Source organism: Bombina bombina, chromosome 4 (assembly GCF_027579735.1).
Source record: "Bombina bombina isolate aBomBom1 chromosome 4, aBomBom1.pri, whole genome shotgun sequence".
Lineage (NCBI taxonomy): Eukaryota > Metazoa > Chordata > Amphibia > Anura > Bombinatoridae > Bombina > Bombina bombina.
In genome coordinates, this window is record NC_069502.1 from 773,620,990 (window position 1) to 773,648,781 (window position 27,792).

At 37.8% G+C, this 27,792-nt stretch overlaps 1 protein-coding gene across 13 annotated transcripts in view; it reads right to left on the bottom strand.

The window, feature by feature from the left end:
• SIPA1L2 (signal induced proliferation associated 1 like 2) overlaps window positions 1–27,792 on the bottom strand; it is a 730,143-nt gene that overhangs the window by 568,528 nt on the left and 133,823 nt on the right. For all 13 annotated transcript variants that reach the window (XM_053711127.1, XM_053711126.1, XM_053711122.1 and 10 more), the window contains exon 2: window positions 13,640–13,699. The gene's annotated coding sequence lies outside the window, so the exon portion shown is untranslated. The remainder of the gene's footprint in view (window positions 1–13,639; window positions 13,700–27,792) is intronic.

The window sequence follows — 27,792 nt, forward strand, 5'->3', positions numbered from 1 at the left end:
GCCAAGTACAAAAATATAATATTGTTCCTTGTGGAACTGACAGTTCTTCCTAAACAAATGGTTGATAACAAATGTAACAGTTTGATATCATTCACACATCTTTAGTGTCAAAGATGTTCAGCATACACAGTAAGTTAAAGAGAAATAAAACCAAGTTATTTTTATTTTGTGATTTAGAAAAAGCATGCAATTTTTTTTTTAAAAACAACTTAGCTTTGTACTCTTCATATTCTTTGTTGAAAAGCATATCTAAAATAGGCTCAGTAGCTACTGATTAGTGGCTGAACATAGATGCCTCGTGTGATTGGCTCATCCATGTGCATTGCTATTTCTTCAACCAAGGATATCTGAAGAATTAAGCAAATTAAATAATAGAAGTAAATTGGAATGTTGTTTAAAATTGTATTCTCTAACTGAATCATGAAAGAAAAAACTGGAGTTTTGTGTCCCTTTAATGTAATATACTGCAATATGCATAGACTTTTTTGAGTTCTGACATATAAATATTCTTGCTTGTCATTAATTAGGCTATAGGCCCATAACAGAAAGAAACAATTGGATGCCTATAAAAATAATATAGGTTCAAATAATTATAATGTGTTTTTCTCACAATGTTTCTACAATCCTGTCAATTAGTTTATTTTACTTTAATAGTAGACATCAACACAAAATAATATTAGTTGAAATGGTACTTAAATAAAACCTTAAAAGGGACATTAAACACCTTGAGATTTTGAAATAAAAAACTTTATCTATGCATAATTAAACAATTTTGCAATATAATTTCCATTATTTATTTTGCACCCTTTTCATGTAATTTAGCTTTGATAATTGAAAGATTTTCCAGTTCTAAAAACTTGAAATGCACCTGCTAACTTCTCAAGGTTGTTACATATACATCCTTTAATGGCTTTATCAGAGAACAACAGCAAAACAATGCATTTTATACTACTGTATTATTATTATGACAGTGGCCATTTTGTCTGTGGATTAAATCTTTATTTGAAAATCAAGAATGTAAGTTTAGAAGTCGGACCATTTTTGGGTTGTTATTGCTGATTGGTCAGCCACCAATAATCAAGTGCTGTCCAGGGTATTGGACCAAAATTTTTCTAGTTTTTTAGCTTAGATGCCTTCTTTTTCAAATAACGATCGCAAGAGAACAAAGAAAATATTTAATAGGAGTAAATTAGAAAACAGAATTTATGTTTACCTGATAAATTACTTTCTCCAACGGTGTGTCCGGTCCACGGCGTCATCCTTACTTGTGGGATATTCTCTTCCCCAACAGGAAATGGCAAAGAGCCCAGCAAAGCTGGTCACATGATCCCTCCTAGGCTCCGCCTACCCCAGTCATTCGACCGACTTTAAATAGGAATATTTGCATAGGAGAAACCATATGGTACCGTGGTGACTGTAGTTAAAGAAAATAAATTATCAGACCTGATTAAAAAAAAACCAGGGCGGGCCGTGGACCGGACACACCGTTGGAGAAAGTAATTTATCAGGTAAACATAAATTCTGTTTTCTCCAACATAGGTGTGTCCGGTCCACGGCGTCATCCTTACTTGTGGGAACCAATACCAAAGCTTTAGGACACGGATGAAGGGAGGGAGCAAATCAGGTCACCTAAATGGAAGGCACCACGGCTTGCAAAACCTTTCTCCCAAAAATAGCCTCAGAAGAAGCAAAAGTATCAAACTTGTAAAATTTGGTAAAAGTGTGCAGTGAAGACCAAGTCGCTGCCCTACATATCTGATCAACAGAAGCCTCGTTCTTGAAGGCCCATGTGGAAGCCACAGCCCTAGTGGAATGAGCTGTGATTCTTTCGGGAGGCTGCCGTCCGGCAGTCTCGTAAGCCAATCTGATGATGCTTTTAATCCAAAAAGAGAGAGAGGTAGAAGTTGCTTTTTGACCTCTCCTTTTACCAGAATAAACAACAAACAAGGAAGATGTTTGTCTAAAATCCTTTGTAGCATCTAAATAGAATTTTAGAGCGCGAACAACATCCAAATTGTGCAACAAACGTTCCTTCTTTGAAACTGGTTTCGGACACAGAGAAGGTACGATAATCTCCTGGTTAATGTTTTTGTTAGAAACAACTTTTGGAAGAAAACCAGGTTTAGTACGTAAAACCACCTTATCTGCATGGAACACCAGATAAGGAGGAGAACACTGCAGAGCAGATAATTCTGAAACTCTTCTAGCAGAAGAAATTGCAACTAAAAACAAAACTTTCCAAGATAATAACTTAATATCAACGGAATGCAAGGGTTCAAACGGAACCCCCTGAAGAACTGAAAGAACTAAATTGAGACTCCAAGGAGGAGTCAAAGGTTTGTAAACAGGCTTAATTCTAACCAGAGCCTGAACAAAGGCTTGAACATCTGGCACAGCGGCCAGCTTTTTGTGAAGTAACACAGACAAGGCAGAAATCTGTCCCTTCAGGGAACTTGCAGATAATCCTTTTTCCAATCCTTCTTGAAGGAAGGATAGAATCCTAGGAATCTTAACCTTGTCCCAAGGGAATCCTTTAGATTCACACCAACAGATATATTTTTTCCAAATTTTGTGGTAAATCTTTCTAGTTACAGGCTTTCTGGCCTGAACAAGAGTATCGATAACAGAATCTGAGAATCCTCGCTTCGATAAGATCAAGCGTTCAATCTCCAAGCAGTCAGCTGGAGTGAAACCAGATTCGGATGTTCGAACGGACCCTGAACAAGAAGGTCTCGTCTCAAAGGTAGCTTCCAAGGAGGAGCCGATGACATATTCACCAGATCTGCGTACCAAGTCCTGCGTGGCCACGCAGGAGCTATCAAGATCACCGACGCCCTCTCCTGATTGATCCTGGCTACCAGCCTGGGGATGAGAGGAAACGGCGGGAACACATAAGCTAGTTTGAAGGTCCAAGGTGCTACTAGTGCATCCACTAGAGCCGCCTTGGGATCCCTGGATCTGGACCCGTAGCAAGGAACTTTGAAGTTCTGACGAGAGGCCATCAGATCCATGTCTGGAATGCCCCACAGCTGAGTGACTTGGGCAAAGATTTCCGGATGGAGTTCCCACTCCCCCGGATGCAATGTCTGACGACTCAGAAAATCCGCTTCCCAATTTTCCACTCCTGGGATGTGGATAGCAGACAGGTGGCAGGAGTGAGACTCCGCCCATAGAATGATTTTGGTCACTTCTTCCATCGCCAGGGAACTCCTTGTTCCCCCCTGATGGTTGATGTACGCAACAGTTGTCATGTTGTCTGATTGAAACCGTATGAACTTGGCCCTCGCTAGCTGAGGCCAAGCCTTGAGAGCATTGAATATCGCTCTCAGTTCCAGAATATTTATCGGTAGAAGAGATTCTTCCCGAGACCAAAGACCCTGAGCTTTCTGGGATCCCCAGACCGCGCCCCAGCCCATCAGACTGGCGTCGGTCGTGACAATGACCCACTCTGGTCTGCGGAATGTCATCCCTCGTGACAGGTTGTCCAGGGACAGCCACCAACGGAGTGAGTCTCTGGTCCTCTGATTTACTTGTATCTTCGGAGACAAGTCTGTATAGTCCCCATTCCACTGACTGAGCATGCACAGTTGTAATGGTCTTAGATGAATGCGTGCAAAAGGAACTATGTCCATTGCCGCTACCATCAACCCGATCACTTCCATGCACTGAGCTATGGAAGGAAGAGGAACGGAATGGAGTATCCGACAAGAGTCTAGAAGTTTTGTTTTTCTGGCCTCTGTCAGAAAAATCCTCATTTCTAAGGAGTCTATTATTGTTCCCAAGAAGGGAACCCTTGTTGACGGAGATAGAGAACTCTTTTCCACGTTCACTTTCCATCCGTGAGATCTGAGAAAGGCCAGGACAATGTCCGTGTGAGCCTTTGCTTGAGGAAGGGACGACGCTTGAATCAGAATGTCGTCCAAGTAAGGTACTACAGCAATGCCCCTTGGTCTTAGCACAGCTAGAAGGGACCCTAGTACCTTTGTGAAAATCCTTGGAGCAGTGGCTAATCCGAAAGGAAGCGCCACGAACTGGTAATGTTTGTCCAGGAATGCGAACCTCAGGAACCGATGATGTTCCTTGTGGATAGGAATATGTAGATACGCATCCTTTAAATCCACCGTGGTCATGAATTGACCTTCCTGGATGGAAGGAAGAATAGTTCGAATGGTTTCCATCTTGAACGATGGAACCTTGAGAAACTTGTTTAAGATCTTGAGATCTAAGATTGGTCTGAACGTTCCCTCTTTTTTGGGAACTATAAACAGATTGGAGTAGAACCCCATCCCTTGTTCTCTTAATGGAACGGGATGAATCACTCCCATTTTTAACAGGTCTTCTACACAATGTAAGAATGCCTGTCTTTTTATGTGGTCTGAAGACAACTGAGACCTGTGGAACCTCCCCCTTGGGGGAAGTCCCTTGAATTCCAGAAGATAACCTTGGGAGACTATTTCTAGCGCCCAAGGATCCAGAACATCTCTTGCCCAAGCCTGAGCGAAGAGAGAGAGTCTGCCCCCCACCAGATCCGGTCCCGGATCGGGGGCCAACATTTCATGCTGTCTTGGTAGCAGTGGCAGGTTTCTTGGCCTGCTTTCCCTTGTTCCAGCCTTGCATTGGTCTCCAAGCTGGCTTGGCTTGAGAAGTATTACCCTCTTGCTTAGAGGACGTAGCACTTTGGGCTGGTCCGTTTCTACGAAAGGGACGAAAATTAGGTTTATTTTTTGCCTTGAAAGGCCGATCCTGAGGAAGGGCGTGGCCCTTACCCCCAGTGATATCCGAGATAATCTCTTTCAAGTCAGGGCCAAACAGCGTTTTCCCCTTGAAAGGAATGTTAAGTAGCTTGTTCTTGGAAGACGCATCAGCCGACCAAGATTTCAACCAAAGCGCTCTGCGCGCCACAATAGCAAACCCAGAATTCTTAGCCGCTAACCTAGCCAATTGCAAAGTGGCGTCTAGGGTGAAAGAATTAGCCAATTTGAGAGCATTGATTCTGTCCTTAATCTCCTCATAAGGAGAATCACTGTCAACCGCCTTTATCAGCTCATCGAACCAGAAACATGCGGCTGTAGCGACAGGGACAATGCATGAAATTGGTTGTAGAAGGTAACCCTGCTGAACAAACATCTTTTTAAGCAAACCTTCTAATTTTTATCCATAGGATCTTTGAAAGCACAACTATCCTCTATGGGTATAGTGGTGCGTTTGTTTAAAGTGGAAACCGCTCCCTCGACCTTGGGGACTGTCTGCCATAAGTCCTTTCTGGGGTCGACCATAGGAAACAATTTTTTAAATATGGGGGGAGGGACGAAAGGAATACCGGGCCTTTCCCATTCTTTATTAACAATGTCCGCCACCCGCTTGGGTATAGGAAAAGCTTCTGGGAGCCCCGGCACCTCTAGGAACTTGTCCATTTTACATAGTTTCTCTGGGATGATCAACTTGTCACAATCATCCAGAGTGGATAATACCTCCTTAAGCAGAATGCGGAGATGTTCCAACTTAAATTTAAATGCAATCACATCAGGTTCAGCTTGTTGAGAAATGTTCCCTGAATCAGTAATTTCTCCCTCAGACAAAACCTCCCTGGCCCCATCAGACTGAGTTAGGGGCCCTTCAGAAATATTAATATCAGCGTCGTCATGCTCTTCAGTATCTAAAACAGAGCAGTCGCGCTTACGCTGATAAGTGTTCATTTTGGCTAAAATGTTTTTGACAGAATTATCCATTACAGCCGTTAATTGTTGCATAGTAAGGAGTATTGGCGCGCTAGATGTACTAGGGGCCTCCTGAGTGGGCAAGACTCGTGTAGACGAAGGAGGGAATGATGCAGTACCATGCTTACTCCCCTCACTTGAGGAATCATCTTGGGCATCATTGTCATTGTCACATAAATCACATTTATTTAAATGAATAGGAATTCTGGCTTCCCCACATTCAGAACACAGTCTATCTGGTAGTTCAGACATGTTAAACAGGCATAAACTTGATAACAAGTACAAAAAACGTTTTAAAATAAAACCGTTACTGTCACTTTAAATTTTAAACTGAACACACTTTATTACTGCAAATGCGAAAAAACATGAAGAAATTGTTCAAAATTTACCAAATTTTCACCACAGTGTCTTAAAGCCTTAAAAGTATTGCACACCAAATTTGGAAGCTTTAACCCTTAAAATAACGGAACCGGAGCCGTTTTGAACTTTAACCCCTTTACAGTCCCTGGTATCTGCTTTGCTGAGACCCAACCAAGCCCCAAGGGGAATACGATACCAAATGACGCCTTCAGAAAGTCTTTTCTAAGTATCAGAGCTCCTCTCACATGCGACTGCATGCCATGCCTCTCAAAAACAAGTGCGCAACACCGGCGCGAAAATGAGGCTCTGCCTATGCTTTGGGAAAGCCCCTAAAGAATAAGGTGTCTAAAACAGTGCCTGCCGATATTATTATATCAAAATACCCAGATAAAATGATTCCTCAAGGCTAAATATGTGTTAATAATCAATCGATTTAGCCCAAAAAAAGTCTACAGTCTTAATAAGCCCTTTTTGAAGCCCTTATTTACAATCGTAATAAACATGGCTTACCGGATCCCAGAGGGAAAATGACAGCTTCCAGCATTACATCGTCTTGTTAGAATGTGTCATACCTCAAGCAGCAAGAGACTGCTCACTGTTCCCCCAACTGAAGTTAATTGCTCTCAACAGTCCTGTGTGGAACAGCCATGGATTTTAGTGACGGTTGCTAAAATCATTTTCCTCATACAAACAGAAATCTTCATCTCTTTTCTGTTTCTGAGTAAATAGTACATACCAGCACTATTTCAAAATAACAAACTCTTGATTGAATAATAAAAACTACAGTTAAACACTAAAAAACTCTAAGCCATCTCCGTGGAGATGTTGCCTGTACAACGGCAAAGAGAATGACTGGGGTAGGCGGAGCCTAGGAGGGATCATGTGACCAGCTTTGCTGGGCTCTTTGCCATTTCCTGTTGGGGAAGAGAATATCCCACAAGTAAGGATGACGCCGTGGACCGGACACACCTATGTTGGAGAAAGTTGCTTAAAATTGCATGATCTATCTGAATCATGAAAGAAAACTGTGGGTTTAGTGTCCCTAGTGACCAATATAAAATACACTTGCTGCTTCTTGGACCTTGTTTTTACATTCTTTGAGGATTGGAGTGTAACCTGTTGTTCACCGGAGATCAGTCTGCTGGGCGGCTGAGAAGCTCCAGCCTGTTTGTATTGCACCTGGGGGTGCTTTGGATGATGTAAGTGTGACTTATAACATCACAGTTTATCTTTTCAAACTGTACTGGGCTATGGTGGTTCCTTTTATCCCTATATCATTATCTGTTGTGATGGTGCTAGGCCATTTTGGCACCTCTGTTTTCTCCTCCCAGATCATTGACACAGAGCTGCCTCTTTCTTCACCAGGATTATCTGCTGACTTTTTATTTGCACATATTATTTGTTTTAGTTTATTTGTTTTTTCTTATAGGTTTATTGTTGGCAGAGTGCCCCTAGAGGAGATTTGTTTATGCATGTATTCCTTTTTTCCTTTATTCTTAGTTGAAAGCTAAACCTAGGTACGATCATATGCTAATTTCTAAGCCCTTGAAGACCACCTCTCATCTGAATGCATTTGACAGTTTTTCCCAGCTAGAGGGCGTTAGTTCATGTGTTTCATATAGATAACACTGTGCTCACTCACAAGTCACGAGAAGTTATTTAAGAGTCAGCACTAATTGCCTGAAATGCAAGTCTGTTTAAAGAGCTTAGATAAGGAGGCAGTCAACAGAAGTTTAGATACAAGGTAATTCCAGAGGTAAAAAGTATATTTCTATAACTGTGTTGGCTATGCAAAACTAAAAGGGATTATCTATCTTTTTAAACAATAACATTGTTGGTGTTTACTATCCCTTTAATGGAAATTCAATGGAAAGTTGTTTAAAATTGCATGTTCTATCTGAATCATGAAAGTTTAATTTTGATTTGAGTGTTCCTTTAAAGATTTTTTTTTTTCAGGACTAAACCAGAGTGCACGATAACTAAAATCACTCCAATTTGAAGGCAGGATTTCTAAACAAATTTGCTTTTTATAAACATTAGGCATAATCAGCATCCAACGACTGGAAAATTTCAGGTATATATGTTCTGCATCGATTTTACAGCAGACATGACAAACGCAAAAAAAATCACTATCACTTTTTTCTTTATTTTGCACTGAGAATGTTCTAGTATGATTTGCTTCATATGTATATTGTTTGTTGAAACTGGAAATTCCACCTAGATCTCACAATGTCAGCAAATAAATTTGCATCTGTTTTCACACGTTACAAATTGAACGCTAACACAGAATGCTCAATGTAAAACTATGACTGTGCAATCATACTATTATTACAGAGGTAAAATAAACATATATTTGACATATTGTCACAACACAAGGGCAGCAATACACAAGCCAGAATGCCTCAAGATTGTTATGCATAAATAGTGCACTTTCAGTCTCTTTATAAACTATTTATGTCAGCCATATGGCTACTGAAGTGTAGTATTACAGAGTTTAACAGTGCTTGTCATTTAACAAGCCAGCCAATATCCTTCCGCCACTGGAAATAACAATCTAATGAGCTTTACAGCTTTAAATATTGCAAAGACCTTCACCTAAAGCTGAATGATCTACGCGGTGTTTGTTAACCAGCCAAATACAAAACAGGAACTCTTTATTAATTTGAGAAAGCAAGCAAGGATACGTAAACACTATTCCTGGTCACTAAATAAGTAAATGAGAAGAAAATGTTGTTGATGCAAAAGACACTGATGGCTGCTATTATCGACTATAAAATACTTTGTTCAGTTTTGCAGAATTAAAATAAAAAATAAATAAAATCAGAACCTTACTCCTGCAGTCCCAGTTGGTCCCACACATACATAAAATCTCAGATCAGACCCCTGTCCCTGAAGCCTTTGTCAGGCACACACAGAATAAAATCTGAAATTGGACACCTGGCCCTGCAGACTATCACCTATGTCAGCCAGTTGCATAATTAATTCTCAGATCAGACCCCTGGCCCTGCAGCATGTGTAAGTGACACTCAGGGATACAATTTCAAATCAGACCCCTGACTATGCAGACCCCTGACTATAACCCTAGATTGAAGCCCCTGTCAGCCACAAGCCAACATCAGACCAGACCTTATGGCCCTGTAGCCTATCACGTTAAAGGGACACTGAACCCAAATGTTTTCTTTCATGATTCAGATAGAGCATGCAATTTTAAGCCACTTTCTAATTTATTCCTATTATCAATTTTTCTTCGTTCTCTTGTTATCTTTATTTTAAAAAGACATCTAAGCTTTTTTTTATGCAGAACTCTGGACAGCACTTTTTTATTGGTGGATGAATTTATCCACCAATCAGCAAGAACAACCCAAGTTGATCACCAAAAATGGGCCGGCATCTAAACTTACTTTCTTGCATTTCAAATAAAGATACCAAGAGAATGAAGAAAATTTGATAATAGGAGTAAATTAGAAAGTTGCTTAAAATGTCATGCTCTATCTGAATCACAAAAGAAAAAATCTGAGTACAGTGTCCCTTTAAGAGAATTTACATATGATGATTGGGATATATTTATTGTCTCAAAAATCTGGCTATCACTATCTAATCTAATAAAAAGAATCCTACAAATACCACAGGGATAAAAACAAATATACAGCCCCACCATACTATTGCTGCTCACTTTGCAATAAAATGTTTGGTTTAAAAAAAAAAAAAAAAAGGCTTGTTTAGATTTTTTTCTTTATTAATTTGACATATATGAATCATGAAAGAAAAATGTTGTGTTTCATGTTGCTTTACATAGAAATTTAAATATATTGCAACTTTATTTTTTTTACTGTATAGACAGTTGAAATAGACAACCATTTTAAGCCATGTCTATAATTTTATGACATATCTAAATTTACACTTAAAGTGAAAGTAAATCCTAGCGTTTTACAAACGCTAGGATTTACTATTGAAACAAATAAAGGGCACTTTCATTCTTTGGCTAAAAGGTAACGTTTTCACCTCTTAGCCAATAGCCGTGCGGTAAATCCGGCTTGGCGCCCATGGGAACCAGATTTACCGCACGGCTATTGGCTAAGAGGTGAAAATGTCACCTCTTAGGCAATTTTTTTTTTAGCGATGCGCTGCTGTAGGAGATAAGAGCGGCGATTGGTTGAATCAAATAAAGGAGCTTTCTACATGAAGTATCTGATACTTCATGAATGAAAGTGCCCTTTATTTGTTTCAATAGTAAATCATAGCGTTTGTAAAACGCTAGGATTTACTTTCACTTTAAGAGAATTTACATATGATGATTGGGATATATATGTTGTCTCAAAAATCTGGTCATCGCCATCTAATCTAATAACACGAATCCTACAAATATACCACAGGGATATAAAAATCTACAGCCCCACCATACTATTGCTGCTCACTTTGCAATAAAACGTTATTGGCTTGTTAAGATTTTTTTTTTCCTTTTTACTCCTAAATCAAAACCATGCAATACCACATACACACCCAGTACCAGTTTCACAGTTTATATGAGTGCTTCTTGGTGCATAAACAATTACTTGCTTGCCTGTCAATCAAGCTAACGTACATCAAAATATTTACCAATCAGCAGTTAAAGGGACAGTCTAGTCAAAATTAAACTTTCAGAATTCAGAAAGAGAATGCAATTTTAAACAACTTTCCAATTTACTTTAATCATTAAATTTGCATTGTTCTCTTGGTATTCTTAGTTAAAAGATAAACCTAGTTTGGCTTTAAACTAAGGCTCATTTGCTAATTTCTAAGCCCTTGAAGTCAGCACTGATTGGCTAAAATGCAAGTCTGTCAAAAAAACTGAGATAAGAGGGCAGTCTGTAGAGGCTTAGATACAAGGTAATCACAGAGGTAAAAAGAATATTAATATAACCTTGTTGGTTATGCAAAAATGGGGAATGGGTAATACAAGGATTATCTATCTTTTTAAGCAATACAAATTCTGGCGTAGACTGTCCCTTAACCTACTTTCTTAGCTCAGCACCTGAAGCTGTTTAGAGGTAGTAATACAAACACACTTTGCTCTTGCAATATTAGAGATTTTATAGATAATAGTGGTGGTATTCCAGCGCTAAGAGTGCCCTAAGCTGTGACCGAAAAATGGGGTCTAACCTCCCCCAGAAAAAAGTATTACTGAGAAACAGGGATCGGTACAGCGCCAGAGGCCAAGGGACAAATATACAAAACTGCCGATACGTTTAAAAATGTGGATTTATTACAATCAGATAAAATAATAAATTGTACAATAAGATAAAACCAAGTAAAGTAGTGGCAAAAGTTGCCAAACAAGTATTAAAACATATAAAACCATAGGACGGTAAGTGGATATAAAAAACTATAAAATCAGAAATAACTTGGCATACATGTAATTAACGTAGAAGTCTAGGGTACATAAAAAGGTTGATAGCGCTGTCTGAGAATTCAATGGGTATAATGTGGTGGGTTCGTGGAGTGGGTTATGGATCCATATGTAGTGTACACTGTGGTGAAGTGTGGGAGGTGCGTGCAAAGTGGTGCAAAATTTTTGGTGCAAATTTTTTTTGAGAATAACCCTTTTAAGAGTAGACCTGGATGTGAATGCTTGAGAGCTACCAGAGAGCGAATACAGTGTAGCAAAATACAATGTAGCAAAATACAACGCAGTAAAAATGGTTACAGGTGGAATGTGAGAGAGTGCAACACAGTCAAAATAATAAAACTGGATGTAAAATCACACATAAAAAATACACATGAATAAATCAATTGGAAACTAGGACTCCGACATAAAAGCAAAGGATATCCAATCAAAAATAGTGAGAGGTCCTAAAAAAACAACTAGGATGAAAATTGAAAGTCAAATAAATAGTCAATGAAAAATCCAAAAATTGATGCTCAACAAAGGAGGGATGAAGAACAAAGTCAGTGCAAAAATCAGTGAAAAAAGACAAAAAAGGCAGGCAAAAAAAGTTAATCCATTTGTTATCCAAATTGTGACCAATAGGTGATCCAAATATATCGCAGGGGTGATAAAAAATAAAAGTCTAATCACAACAAAAGCCAGGTGAAAAAAAGAATATAAAACAAAGTGTAATGGGTGAGACAAGATAAATTCCAGGGATCCCAATGAACTTTAGGCAATCAGCGGCTCAATATTGTCGTCCCTAGTAGATTCCTGCAACCCAAAATAACAACATAGCGTAATACAGTAAGAAATAGTGATAATCGAGTTGAAAAGATGCTTACCAAAGGGTCTACGCGTTTCGGTCCTCAAAAGACCTTTTTTAAGACTGAGACTCAGTCTTGAAAAAGGTCTTTTGAGGACCGAAACGCGTAGACCCTTTGGTAAGCATCTTTTCAACTCGATTATCACTATTTCTTACTGTATTACGCTATGTTGTTATTTTGGGTTGCAGGAATCTACTAGGGACGACAATATTGAGCCGCTGATTGCCTAAAGTTCATTGGGATCCCTGGAATTTATCTTGTCTCACCCATTACACTTTGTTTTATATTCTTTTTTTCACCTGGCTTTTGTTGTGATTAGACTTTTATTTTTTATCACCCCTGCGATATATTTGGATCACCTATTGGTCACAATTTGGATAACAAATGGATTAACTTTTTTTGCCTGCCTTTTTTGTCTTTTTTCACTGATTTTTGCACTGACTTTGTTCTCCATCCCTCCTTTGTTGAGCATCAATTTTTGGATTTTTCATTGACTATTTATTTGACTTTCAATTTTCATCCTAGTTGTTTTTTTTAGGACCTCTCACTATTTTTGATTGGATATCCTTTGCTTTTATGTCGGAGTCCTAGTTTCCAATTGATTTATTCATGTGTATTTTTTATGTGTGATTTTACATCCAGTTTTATTATTTTGACTGTGTTGCACTCTCTCACATTCCACCTGTAACCATTTTTACTGCGTTGTATTTTGCTACATTGTATTTTGCTACACTGTATTCGCTCTCTGGTAGCTCTCAAGCATTCACATCCAGGTCTACTCTTAAAAGGGTTATTCTCAAAAAATTTTTGCACCAAAAATTTTGCACCACTTTGCACGCACCTCCCACACTTCACCACAGTGTACACTACATATGGATCCATAACCCACTCCACGAACCCACCACATTATACCCATTGAATTCTCAGACAGCGCTATCAACCTTTTTATGTACCCTAGACTTCTACGTTAATTACATGTATGCCAAGTTATTTCTGATTTTATAGTTTTTTTATATCCACTTACCGTCCTATGGTTTTATATGTTTTAATACTTGTTTGGCAACTTTTGCCACTACTTTACTTGGTTTTATCTTATTGTACAATTTATTATTTTATCTGATTGTAATAAATCCACATTTTTAAACGTATCGGCAGTTTTGTATATTTGTCCCTTGGCCTCTGGCGCTGTACCGATCCCTGTTTCTCAATATTAGAGATTTTCTTACCCTTTAAAAAAGACTGGAGCCTTATTTATTTTAGCTAGTTTTCTTAAATCAAATATTTCAGATTACATGACAAAACAATTATTCTAATAAATATTCAGAACTTACAGAAAGCACGAGCAACTTTTGGAACTCCAAGGAAGCCAGAGATTGCTGAGACATTAATACCTTAAAAAGAGGGAGAGAGACTTTTAGTTTCACAGACATGAAATAGATCTAGCTCACAACATAAACTATTTATGCTTATTATAAAACAATAACTTTAATTTACAATTAATATTTATTATGCTGTAAAAAAAAAAAACTTGCTGTTTGAATGTGCTTGCACCACACTCCATGGAGAGGAAAAAAACAAAAATCTAGTTTTCCTTTAAAATGTTACAGAAGACGCACATTAAAACACCAGCTGCTTTGTGTAAAATGTGTACTCTCTATTACACTCCCTAGAGGGCAAAAAGCAAAATCTGTAACCTAGGTTTTCAAAATGCTGCAAATTTTCTAAAGCATTATTACACAAAAGCAAGAGGTGCATATTTTTAATAAACATTTTGCATGCAGGTCTTTTACTATTAAAGGGACACTGAACCCAAATTTTTTATTTTTGCAATTCAGATAGAGCATGCAATTTTAAGCAACTTTCTAATTTACTCCTATTATCAATTTTTCTTTGCTCTCTTGCCATCTTTTTTTTTTTTTTTAAAAAGAAGGCATCTAAACTTTTTTTTTGGTTCAGCCTCTGGACAGCACTTTTTTATTGGTGGATTAATTTATCCACCAATCAGCAAGAACAACCCAGGTTGTCCACCAAAAATGGGCCGGCATCTAAACTTACATTCTTGCATTTCAAAAAAAAAGATACCAAGAGAATGAAGAAAATTTGATAATAGGAGTAAATTAGAAAGTTGCTTAAAATGTCATGCTCTATCTGAATCATGAAAGAATAAAATTGGGTTCAGTGTCCCTTTAACGACCACAGCACTTTTCAATTTTCTGTCCGTTTGGGACCAAGGCTATTTTTACATTTTTGTGGTGTTTGTGTTTAGCTGTAATTTTCCTCTTACTCATTTACTGTACCCACACATATTATGTACTGTTTTTCTCGCCATTAAATTGACTTTCTCAAGATATTATTATTTTCATCATATCTTATAATTTACTATAAAAAATATATAAAATATGAGGAAAAAATGGAAAAACACTTTTTCTAACTTTGACCCCCAAAATCTGTTACACATCTACAACCACCAAAAAACACACATGATAAATAGTTTCTAAATTTTGTCCTGAGTTTAGAAATATACAATGTTTACATGTTCTTTGCTTTTTTTTTGCAAGTTATAGGGCCATAAATACAAGTAGCACTTTGCTATTTCCAAACCACTTTTTTTCAAAATTAGCGCTAGTTACATTGGAACACTGATATCTTTCAGGAATCCCTGAATATCCCTTGACATGTATATATTTTTTTTTAGAAGACAACCCAAAGTATTGATCTAGGCCCATTTTGGTATATTTCATGCCACCATTTAACCGCCAAATGAGATCAAATAAAAAAAAAATGTTCACTTTTTCACAATTTTTTTCACAAACTTTAGGCTTCTAACTGATATTATTTGCAAACAACTTGTGCAATTGTGACACAAATGGTTGTAAATGCTTCTCTGGGATCCCCTTTGTTCATAAATAGCAGACATATATGGCTTTGGCATTTTTTTTTTTGGTAATTAGAAGGCCGCTAAATGCCACTGCGCACCACACGTGTATTATGCCCAGCACTGGAGGGGTTAATTAGGGAGCATATAGGGAGCTTCTAGGGTTAAATTTAGCTTTAGTTTAGTGTAGTAGACAACCCCAAGAATTGATCTAGGCCCATCTTGGTATATTTAATGCCACCATTTCACCGGAAAATGCGATCAAATAAAAAAAAGCTTCTCTGGGATCCCCTTTGTTCATAAATAGCAGACATATATGGCTTCGGTTTGCTTTTTGGTAATTAGAAGGCCGCTAAATGCCACTGCGCAAAACACATGTATTATGCCCAGCAGTGAAGGGGCTAATTAGGGAGCTTGTAGGGTTAAGTTTAGCTTTAGTGTAATGTAGTAGACAACCCAAAGTATTGATCTAGGCCCATTTTGGTATATTTCATGCCACCATTTACCCGCCAAATGCGATCAAATAAAAAAAAATTGTTCACTTTTTCACAAACTTTAGTTTTCTCACTGAAATTATTTACAAACAGCTTGTGCAATTATGGCACAAATGGTTGTAAATGCTTCTCTGGGATCCCCTTTGTTCAGAAATAGCAGACATATGGCTTTGGCGTTGCTTTTTGGTAATTAGAAGGACACGTAATGCCGCTGCGCATCACACGTGTATTATGTCTAGCAGTGAAGGGGTTAATTAGGTAGCTTGTAGGGAGCTTTCAGGGTTAATTTTAGCTTTAGTGTAGAGATCAGCCTCCCACCTGACACATCAGACCCCCTGATCCCTCCCGAACAGTGCTCTTCCCTCCCCCACCCCACAATTGTCCCGCCATCTTAAGTATTGGCAGAAAGTCTGCCAGTACTAAAATAAAAGGTATTTTTTTTAGCATATTTACATATGCTGATGTGTAGGATTCCCCCCTTAGCCCCCAACATCCCTGATCCCCCCCAAACAGCTCTCTAACCCTCCCCTTCTACCTTACTGGGAACCATCTTGGGTACTGGCAGCTGCTGCCAGTACCCAGTTTCTTTATTATTATTTTCTCTTTTTTTTTCTGTAGTGTAGCTTCCCCCCCAAACAACAACCCCCCTCCACCTCCCAGATCACTTCGATTTTGCCAAAAATTTATTTTTACCCAACTTTTATTTTCAAGTGTTTTCTGTAGTGCAGCTGTTCCCACCCGCATCCGCCCGTGCACATGCGCGCGTCCCCGGCGATCCCGCCCCCCTCAACGTCATATGGCCCATCGATGGCCGCCCACCCACCTCCCACGTAAGCTCCCACCCACCAACGATACCGGCCATCGATGTCCGGTGCAGAGAGGGCCACAGAGTGGCTCTCTCTGAATCGGGTGGCCAAGGGGGGTTATTGTAGGATGCCTCGATATGGAGGAATCACTGCAATAATCAGAAAGCGGCTGGAAGCGATCAGGATCGCTTCCAGCTGCTTTCCAGACCAAGGACGTACGCCATACGTGCTCGGTCATTAACTATTTTTTTTGAGGACGTATGGCGTACGTCCTTGGTCGTTAAGAGGTTAAATACTGTACATGTGTGTGCACGTGTGTATGTATGGATATATATACATATATTTACACAAACATTATATATATACATACACACACACACACACATATATATATATATATATATATATATATATATACACATATACACACAAACAGTGCTTGCTTTGTATAAAAAAAAGGTGCTAGTACTCATTAAATTACTGATTGAGATATTGTGCTCAGTAACTGAGAAAAGCAAATGGAGTGGGACACAGTTATTTACAATGTTTGTGAAAACTAGAGTTTCTCCTGAGATTACAATTATTACCTGTTATGACATGGAAAAGGGAACTTAGTACTGGTACCCACACAAAAAAGGACACACACAGATACATATATAATATATATATATATATATATATATATATATATATATATATATATATATATATATATATATATATATATATATATATACATATACATATACAGGTATACCCCGCTCATACAGAGGGTTAGGGACCGGAGCCCCACTGTAAAGTGAAAACCACCTTAAAGTAAAAAAAAGGCAGTTTTAGCTTTCTTTTCACTTGCCAGCGTGTTTAAAAACTTGAAAACATGTTTGAACTAACATATATTAGGGGTGCAATAGTGCTACATATAGTTTAACACTAGCACTGCACATTATTCAATTAGTATTCAATAAATACTGTACCTGTAAAATAGTGACAATTACTGTAGTACAATTTGCCAGACTATAACACTGAGACTCAGATTGCACTGTAATGCTGTAAAGAAAGTGAACTAAGCATAACAAAATGGTGCAAGTCACATTTCTCACAATCTTACAATGATAACAGCACTGTTTCAAAATTTTTGGAGGTTGAACCTCAGCTCCACAAAACGCTGTATTAGCGAAGCGCTGTAAAGTGAAGCGATGTGAAGTGAGGTATACCTGTATATATATATATATATAGTTTGTCTATCGATATACAACAGCAACTTTTAAAATTATGGGGAGGCAAAAAAAAATCCTCAACTATGTAGTGTCAGAAGGCTTGCTTTTCTCTCAGAAGACCTCTGGATACATTGTTTCCAATGCAGCAATGGATTCTGGGTAAGCAATGCAAATGTGGTTCACAATGACTCACTTTGTTACTTCAGTCTGCCTTTAGGCAGATTCACTTTAAGCCGTAGCATTACTGTATACATGGTTAGTACTGTGATTCAGAACCTTCCCAGGACAGTTATTTTGTGGTTTATGCCACTCATCAGCTGGGAGTAGGTTGAATCACTGCTGGTTGACGTTGATTTCCCGGTGAAATACACCAACTTTTTTGAAAATCACCTGAGGAATTGATGTCCAATTCGGTTGGTAAGCCAAAAGCCATTTCAGGTGCAAATCAACAATAGCTTGTGTTTGACCCCTGCAAAGGGATTAAACACATAGTTAATGTCAGTTGAACGTATCTGGTGAGCTAATGAAAAATGTGTATAGCCGCCAATCAACAGCTGGCATCCATTAGTGTATTGCTGCCACTGAGCATATGCTTTTCAACAAAGGATACCAAAAGAACAAAGTACATTTGATAATAGAAGTTATTCTAAAAGGGCTTAAAACAATGTCCTTGACCCCTTAAGGACCGGACATTTCAGACAAAATTTTCCTCAAAAGACCAGAGCATTTTTGCCATCACTACATTTAAACAGAACTAGAGACTTTTTTTTATATTAACCTATCAAAACTATATATTTTTTTTAGTAGACAACCCAAACTATTGATCTAGGCCCATTTTGGTATATTTGATGCCACCATGTCACCGCCAAATGCGATCAAATTAAAAAAAAACTAACTTTTTCACAAACTTTAGGTTTCTCACTGAAATTATTTACAAACAGCTTGTGCAATCATGGCACAAATGGTTGTAAATGCTTATCTGGGATCCCCTTTATTCAGAAATATCAGACATATATGGCTTTGGCATTGCTTTTTGGTAATTAGAAGGCCGCTAAATGCAGCTACGCACCACACTTGTATTATGCCCAGCAGTGAAGGGGTTAATTAGGTAGCCTGTAGGGTTAATTTTAGCTTTTTTTTTTTAGCGTTTTTTTTCTGTAGTGTAGCTGCCCCCGTCATTACCATACCCCCCCTCAGATCGCTTTCCCACCCTCTACCCCACTTTCCACTATAGTAAACCCCCTCTCCCTGCTTCCCCCTCCAGGTGCAAAGGAACACGGAGAGGAGTAGAAAACGGTCTCATAGAGGTGCTGCACTGACACTCCAAAGACCCGTCTTCAGCAACAAAGAGGCCAGCAAAGCAGAACTACCATTCCAGCAAAGAACTGGACGTACAAATCCATGAACACAGAGTCCGGAGAGGAGGTAAAGACCGGATCCATAAAGGTCCCACAATAGCACTCCAAAGACCCATCTTAAACAATAAAGAAGCGGGCGTAGCAGAACTGCTACCCTAACAGAAGTATTCACAAAAAGGGAAACTAAGGTAAAGTGACCAACATCCGACGTTGGAGATAGTTCCAGATCGCTTCACCTAGGTGAGACTATACGCACAAATTATGGAGACCCACCTCCACCACCTATAAACACATCTTTTACATAGCATTGTAAACTGGAGTATAAGGTACTATTTGGCCGTACAGACGAAGATTTATTCACCAATTGCTTGCAGTTAGCATATACTTAAAGTGTTTATCACGATAACCATGGGTGATTGAGGAAATCCCACAAGACTGTGACACGTATTTTGCATAATTTAAAATCTGTTTTAGCAATAACATTGCAACACTGCAGCATTGCACCCTGCAGCTTGTCTCTCTTTTTATCGATACAGTCTTCTAATTATTTTCTTAGTTACAAATAGTTCATTGTTCTAATTATTTGCTTAGTTCCAAATTAGTTCATTGATCAATTCATATTGTTAGTCGATACATATTTACACCGGTGTATAGTCAACAGTTTTTTATATTTTTAGTTTTTAATTTGTGTTTCTCAAAGACTGCCTACCCATATGGGATTTTTAATACATCGCAAATAAATTTATTTATATATATATATATACACTGTAATATATTATATATATTTATATTTTTTATATATATATGTAAACAGAATTGGGAATTAGCAATTACATATTGCACCACCTCAATTTGATATGGAGTATTTAAAACTTTTTTTGGGGGCATTCCGTTTTTAAAGGTGAGCATATTTCCCACTCCAGCCAGACAGATACAATCTCCTTTTTGATTAACCATATGCACATACGAGGATCCCTGACAGGAGTCACCCCTTTTACCCCCCTGATGGCGGCCCTGGACATATAGTATGTCAAACTCTTGACATTTCCATAGTGACAGTCACAGCTTGATATCTAAATACAATAGGCTGTATAAAAGACTTATGGCAGGTGTGAGTAGCTCATGGTACTTCAACCTAGGGCTTTTTATTGGTCACCCAGTTTACCAATCTCTGCTGATCTACCCCTTTTATTTGAAGCACAGACAAATCTTCTTTGCAAATGGTTTATTTTTGTGCTCTCCATGCAAATCCAATGTAAATCTTTCTGGATCTATGTATGTAGATATGCAGGATTGTGGCACTTCTCTTGTTAAAAATAATTACAGTTTTCTCCAAATAACATTTTATCAGCCAGGTAGAATTATTAATTAATGGGGGAATGTAATACTTTGCAACATTTTTTTTGTTATTAATACATGTTATTTAACCCTTTCAGGACCAGCCTAATTTGTCTACGTCGGAACAATGTTCTGATGTAAACAAATTGAAATCATGTGATCGTGCATGCGATTACAAGATTTCAATGATGGCATCAGGTTGGGGGGGGGGGCGTACCTATGACGCTAGGCACCCCCTCCAGGCCGTGATCCCATTTAGGAAGTACCGTTGGCTTTAGTTCAGCCAAACGGCTAGGACGTTCCATGCCATCCTAAGGGCGCTAAAGCCCAGCTAGGAAGACATGGAATGTCCTAACACATCTGAGGTGGCAGAGAGGATAAGGAAACATTTCTTTGAGGCTGCACCTCAAGGCATCAAAACCTGCAAAAGTGGCTTAATAAATCTTCACCTTTGTTGAAATGTATCTCCTGTCTATGAAAACATAACAAGGTAGGCTTAGCAGCATGCACATCTTGAGAACTATATAGCAGCATTGTTTGCAACACCACAAGGCATGTCCACGCTACTGAGCCAACTTCAGTATGCTCTAATGGAAAGTGGCCAAGAAAAGCATACCAAAAGAACAAAAAGGAAAACAAATCTATTAACAGAAGTAAACTAGAAAGCTATTTAAAAATATGTTGCTTGTCTGAATCCCAAAACCATTAACAGCCAGTTAATGTTAACTTTGTTTGCAGACCAAAGAATGAACTTAAGGGACATATGAAAAATATGATATTAAAGAAAAAAATAAAATTTCACAAATCAGATAGAGAATGCAGTTTTAAACAACTTTTTAATTTACTTCTATTATCAAATTTGCTTCTTTCTCTTGGTATCCTTTATATAAAAGCAATCTAGGTAGGCTCCAGATTAGTAATGCACTACTGGGAGCTAGCTGCGGATTGGTGGCTGCACATATATCCCTCTTGGCATTTGCTCCCAGTAGTGAATTGCTAATCCTATGTTTACTCTTTAACAAAGGATATGAATGGAACAATACAAAAAAAACAACAATTTATGCTTACTTGATAAATTAATTTATTTCATGGTGGTGAGAGTCCATGATCCATTACTCCTGGGAATTACTCTCTTACCACTAGGAGGAGGCAAAGATCCCCAAACCCCAAGAGCCCTATAAAACCCCTCCCACCTCCCACATACATCAATCTAACCTAATGTATAGTCAAGCATAGTGAAGTAAGAAAAAGTAATAAGAGCCCTAAACAGGAGCAGAGAAAAATAATGTGCTTAAAGAAAATACTAAGCCTAGAAACAAAGGGTTATGTCTATTTCCACTACCCCTGTATCATGTGACAGCCATCAGCCAATCACAAATGCTTACACGTATATGTTGTGAATTCTTGCGCATGCTCAGTGGGAGCTGGTGACTCAAAAAGTGTAAATATAAAAAAAGACTGTACACATTTTGTTAATGGAAGTAAACTGGAAAGCTGTATAAAACTGCTGCTCTATCTGAATCATGAAAGTTTAATTTTGACTTGAGTGTCCATTTAATTATCGACATGATACAAGATTATACAAGTCCCGCTGGCGCTCTGAACATCTGCAGTATTTAAATTGCTGCTGCACTAAGAATATACAGCTATCCTTCACATGTACGTGATAACGTTTACTAAAAGCATGTATGGCAAATATGTTTCTATGAAAAGATGTAATTTATATTTGTGTATTTCAATTTTTACCAGAATATCCCTTTAATATCCACCATCATTTTCAGAAACTTGAGGTCTGGATGGAAAAACAGACCTTGAGACAGAAGGTCTGACCTTAGAGGAAGAGGCCAAGGAGGGCAACTGGACATCTAAAACAGATCTGCATACCAAATTCTGCGAAGCCAAGCTGGGGCAATCAGGATTACTGATGATTTATCTAGGCTTATTTTGGAGATCACTCTGGGTAGAAGTACCAGAGGAGGAAAAAAATAAGCAAGCTGGAATGACCAAAGAGGTACTAGAGCATCCACGAACTCTGTTCGTGGGTCCCTGGACCTCGCAATGTAACTGGGAAGTTTGTTGTACAAAATGAGAAGCCATCAGATCTATCTCTGGGAGATGCCAAAGATCCACAATCTGATTGAACACATCCTGTTAAAGAGAACACTCCCTTTGATGTAGAGATTGACGAATGAGAAAGTCCACTTCCCAGTGGTTCACCCCTGGAATATGAAGCGCAGAGACTACACAAATCTTGATTTCTGCCCAAAAAGAGAATTCAAGACATTTATTTTATGGCTAGGGAACTGTGAGTTCCCCCTGATGGTTGACATAAGCTATTGCTGTGACATTGTCTTGCCAACTTGTTTAGAGCTTTCAAATACAGAACTGGGCTGAAAGTACCTTCCTTCTTTGGAACAATAAAGAGATTTGAATAAAATCCCATCCCCTATTTCTGCAAAGGAACTGGCACAATCACTCTCATAGCTGCCAGATCTGAGACAGGCTGGAAAAAAAAGCTTTAGCTTTTAAAAGGACACATAGTACTAGCAGAAGGTAAAGTCTGAACTGATCTTTTACGTTTGTATGAAAGCAGGAGAGCCTGCAACGCCCTCAGAAACTGCAGCCTTGATGATTTTCTTCACACTGGTAAAACATCTTTAGTATTCTCCTGTAATGAACAAAAATGAGGAGGATTAATACCCAAAGAAGAAGCATTAGATTGGTATGATTGCATTAATAACGTTAAAGATGAGTCACATAAAAGAGGTGGGGCAGGTACCTCACAGCTTTTTTTACAATAAGCACACCTAATAATAGTAGAAAGGAGTTCAGGGGACTAAGCTTTTAGGGTAGATTTAGAGACAGACAGCTCTATTATAGCACTTGAAAACACAAAGCAATAAACACTATATCCCCCTTAAAAAAGCTCTTGAGATATGGAAATAACTTACACCCTCCTAAGTAGCTTTTAAAATAGACTTACAAGTACAATGCACGCTAAGCCAAAGAGCAAAACAAAACATGAGACATTAACAACAAATCCGAAGGACAAACACGCAAAAAAAAAACCTGACAGCTAAAAAGAATTTAACGGTCCAAAACCCAACGTGTGCATAGCCAAAACGTATGTGTGCTAACTAGATGTGCGTAAACCAGCTGAAGTACGAAAATAACTAAAACAGACTAACGGGACATATGCTAACCCAACAAGCGTAAACCCGACGTGCGCAACCTCAACGCACATAAGCTGAAGGCCGCAGCGTGAAAAACTAAGTACGCAAAAAAATGCTGATGCACGAAAAACAGTTTAAACCATGAGTGCCCAATAACATAGCTATAGTGTGTCTAAAATGCTAAAAAATTATACTTACCAATAGACACTCATCCACCAGCAAATAAGCAGCAGACAGCCAAACCAGTACTGAAACATATCAGCAGAGGTTTTTGAAATAGGAATATATCATAGATCCATAGAGGGAGGTAAAAGGCAAGTCCCTGTGACCAATTATGGAAGGTTTATGATGAATTTCCCACAAGGTGAAAGAACCATAAACCCCAAATACATCACTCTGACAAGTACTCGGAAGGGAAACTGAGCCTCAATATAGACTGAAAAACAATCTCTCTGAAGAATGAAGATGTGCATTTGATTCTTCTATCACCTTCAGTGGAGGAAAATAAAGACTGAGGTATGTGTGAGGTGGGAGGGGTTTTAGAGTGCTCTTGGGGTTTGGGAATCTTTGCCTCCTCCTAGTGGTAAGGAAGAGTAATTCCCAGGAGTAATGGACTGTGGGCTCTCACCACCTGTATGAAAGGAAAAGTAAATTGCAAAGGTGTTTAAAATTGCATGTCTATCTGAATCATGAAAGTTTTAATTCTGACTAAAAACAGCCACTCTTATTTTAAACCTTAGAAAACTGTCAAAATAAAATAAAATTTATAGAAAACAAAGTTTAATTTGCACTATAGCATATATTCATATATACATAAAGTGACACACTTTTAAAAGCCCCCATAATTGATTCCTTAGAAATAGAGTTATTGACGAACAGGACACTTATTTAGATATTTTCCTCAAGATTAATTAATCTTATCATCAGTTAAAGAGAAGGTAACAATTTAGAGAGTAAAACAATTTAAAGGGGGATATCTACTACATGGAATTAAAGAGAATAAAAAGAAAAAAAAATATGAGAAAACAGTTGAGCATCACATTCTTTAGTGACTATTAGGCTTCGAAAAACAAACAAAAAAAACATTTTAAAACAGTAAAAAAAAACACCAAAAAAATAAGAGAATTTATGGGAAGATATTACAGTTATTTCGGATAGATCTAAATTAAATATGCCAAGTCAGAATTCGAAGAAGACCGCTGCTTCTTAACTCCTGTGTCCGGCGAGCCTGAAGGCTCGCACGGAAACAAGGGTAACAGGGGCCATTCGGCCCTTGTTAAATCGGCCCCAAAGGATTAAAATGGGTAAAACAAAGAAAAAGGGGGCTGTATATAGGACAGTAGTAGTGTGGTTACAGGGTAACTCTTTAGGATTATTTGAGGTGGGGGAGAGCAGAATTAAAAGGGATGAAAAAGTGAAAATTAAACTTCAATGGATTGGATAAAGAATGGCATTTTAAACAACTTTAAATATATCAAAGATTAAGCACCCTATTGGGTGCAAACTAGAGAGTTTGTGAGTGCACTACGCTCCTTTAAAAGGAAATAGGTTAAAACAATAACTTAACATTAATACACAAAACGGATATGGAAAATGAAAATCACTAAAAGCAAGCCCCAAACAACAGAAAGCAAAAAAAAAAAAAAAATGAAGCTAAGTGTTTCGGTTCATATACGGGCCTTTTTCAACCATAAGTTTTTTAAAAATGTGAAGAAAAAAAAATCAGTTTGCAGTACCAGGATAGCTCTCCTAAAATGATCAATTCTTGCAACTATTCTTCTCATTGGATAGCAGTCTGACTACCTGAAAGGGGACTCACAAAAGGGGAGAATTCTATTGGCTCAGCACTTACTAATCACAGCTTTTATTACCCAGAAATCATACGACTGATCAAAGCCAATCCAATTAATGCCTACTGATTCATTCATTTACTATGAAGAAAATTGAGTTTGTTCTAACAGGAAAAAAGTGACTACCTGAATGGGAACTGAAACTTATAGAGTAACGATCACATGATATCCATTTAGCCAATCGCATTAGCGCCTACCATGTTGTATTATTACATTACCTTTTGATATTAAATTGATTTATATGCAATCTAATTTCACAATGTATGTTAGTGTGCATTTGTACATGTCACAATTCATTTATGAAACACTATTATTATTATTGTGTTTAATGTTCTAGTTCTTCAGTTGTAATATGAAATACAATTTATTATTACATCATTGCCCCCTAAGACACATATTTGTAATCCTTTTTTCTCCTAAGTAATGAAGGGGTAGTTAAAAAAGAGGTGGTAAGATAAAAAATAATAATAAAGAGCGATTTTTCTCAGATAAATACCCAATAATTGTTATTCTAATTCATACAATGGAATTAGCCACTATTCATGATAAAAATCCACCTTGTTTCTTTCTGCAACAGTAAGGATTGTGTTTTTCAAGCTCATCTACCACACTTAATAAAATCAAATCCCCAACATTTTAAAGCCTTTGTATTTGAATTATAGTATGTTAGGAAATGTCTGGCCACTGATATAATTTGTTTATCTTTTTTCAATTTTTTTTTTTTTACAAAAATGCTCAATGTTTTCTGCTTTTTTTATCATATATTGGCAGAATGAACATTAACCACATTATACTGATCCTTTAAACAGTGATCTTTTTGCCATACGATCAAAGTGGCTTTTGCCATGCGATCAAAGTGGCTGTTTACCAAGGAATCCTTTAGGTTGTTAGCTCTCCTAAAAGTCATTGATGGAGTTTGAGGCAAGATTTTTTTTTAGTATATACCAATACTTTGTAAATATCTGTTTGACTTCATAAGACTGTTCATTATATGTAGAAATAAACTTATAGTAACATTGTAGATGAGGTTGAAAAAAGACTGAAGTCCATCAAATTCAACCTACAAAAATCTAAAATACTTACAAAAAGCTCCAGTTAAACTAAAATAATACCACTTAAATGTTTTAATACTATATTTAATACTAGCAATCATATCCATGAATTTGTTTCTAGACAGAAATGTATCCAAACAATTTTTAAAAGTATCTAGGCCTAGGGTATTGGCATTCACTATCTCTTTTGGTAATGAGTTCCAGAATTTTATTGCTCTTACAGTGAAAAAATGTTTCCGTTGCAGGAGATTAAATCTCCTTTTCTCCAACCTTAAATTGTGAGTTCTTCTCACAAACAATTTTCTTGGAATAAACAGCTTCTGCCATCTCTGTATATGGGCCTTGAATATATTTATATAAAGTAATCATGTCACCTCTCAAGCGCTCAAGCGCCTTTTTTCTAAAGAAAACAGACCCAGTTTGGCTAGCCTCTCCTCATAGCTTAAATTATCCATTCCCCTTATAAGCTTTGTGGCCCTTCTCTGAAGTTTTTCTAGGTCTGCAATATCTTTTTATGCGATCGGTCCCCAGAACTGCACTCCATACTCAAGGTGAGGTCTTACCAGGGATTTATATAGTGACAGAATTATGCTTTCCTCCCTTGAATCAATGCCTCTTAATACATGCTAGTATCTTATTAGCCTTTGTAGCAGCTGCCCTGCATTGTGCACCCATCTTTAGCTTGTTATCTATTGCTACTCCAAACTCCCGTTCCTCCTCCGTTTGGCTAAGTCTTGTCCCATTTAAATAACAGTTTGCCTGCTTATTTTTACTTCCAAAATGTAGAACCTTGCATTTTCCCATATTAAATCTAATTTTCCATTTACCTGCCCATACTTCTAATTTTTGCAGGTCCTTTTGTAACGAAAGTTCATCCTCCTCTGACCTAATGACCTTACTTAACTTAGTATCATCTGCAAAAATAGAGATGTCTCTATTTAACCCTTGCTCCAAGTCATTTATAAAAATATTAAAAAGAACCGGGCCCAGTACTGATCCCTGGGGAAATCCACTGATTACTTCTGTCTAATCTGAGTATGATCCATTCACTACTACTCGTTGCTCCCTATCTTTTATCCAGTTATTTATTCATGAGCTAACATTTTCAGCTATTCCCAGTGTGTGCATTAATCTCTCATGTGGCACTGCATCAAATGGCTTTGCAAAACTAAGTATATCACATCAACTGATTCTCCTTTACTTATATTTTTACTTATTTCCTCATTGAATCTAATTAGATTGGTTTGACATGCTCTATTTCTCATAAAACCATGCTGATTTGAACTCATAATATTGTTTACACAAATGTGCTCATCAATAT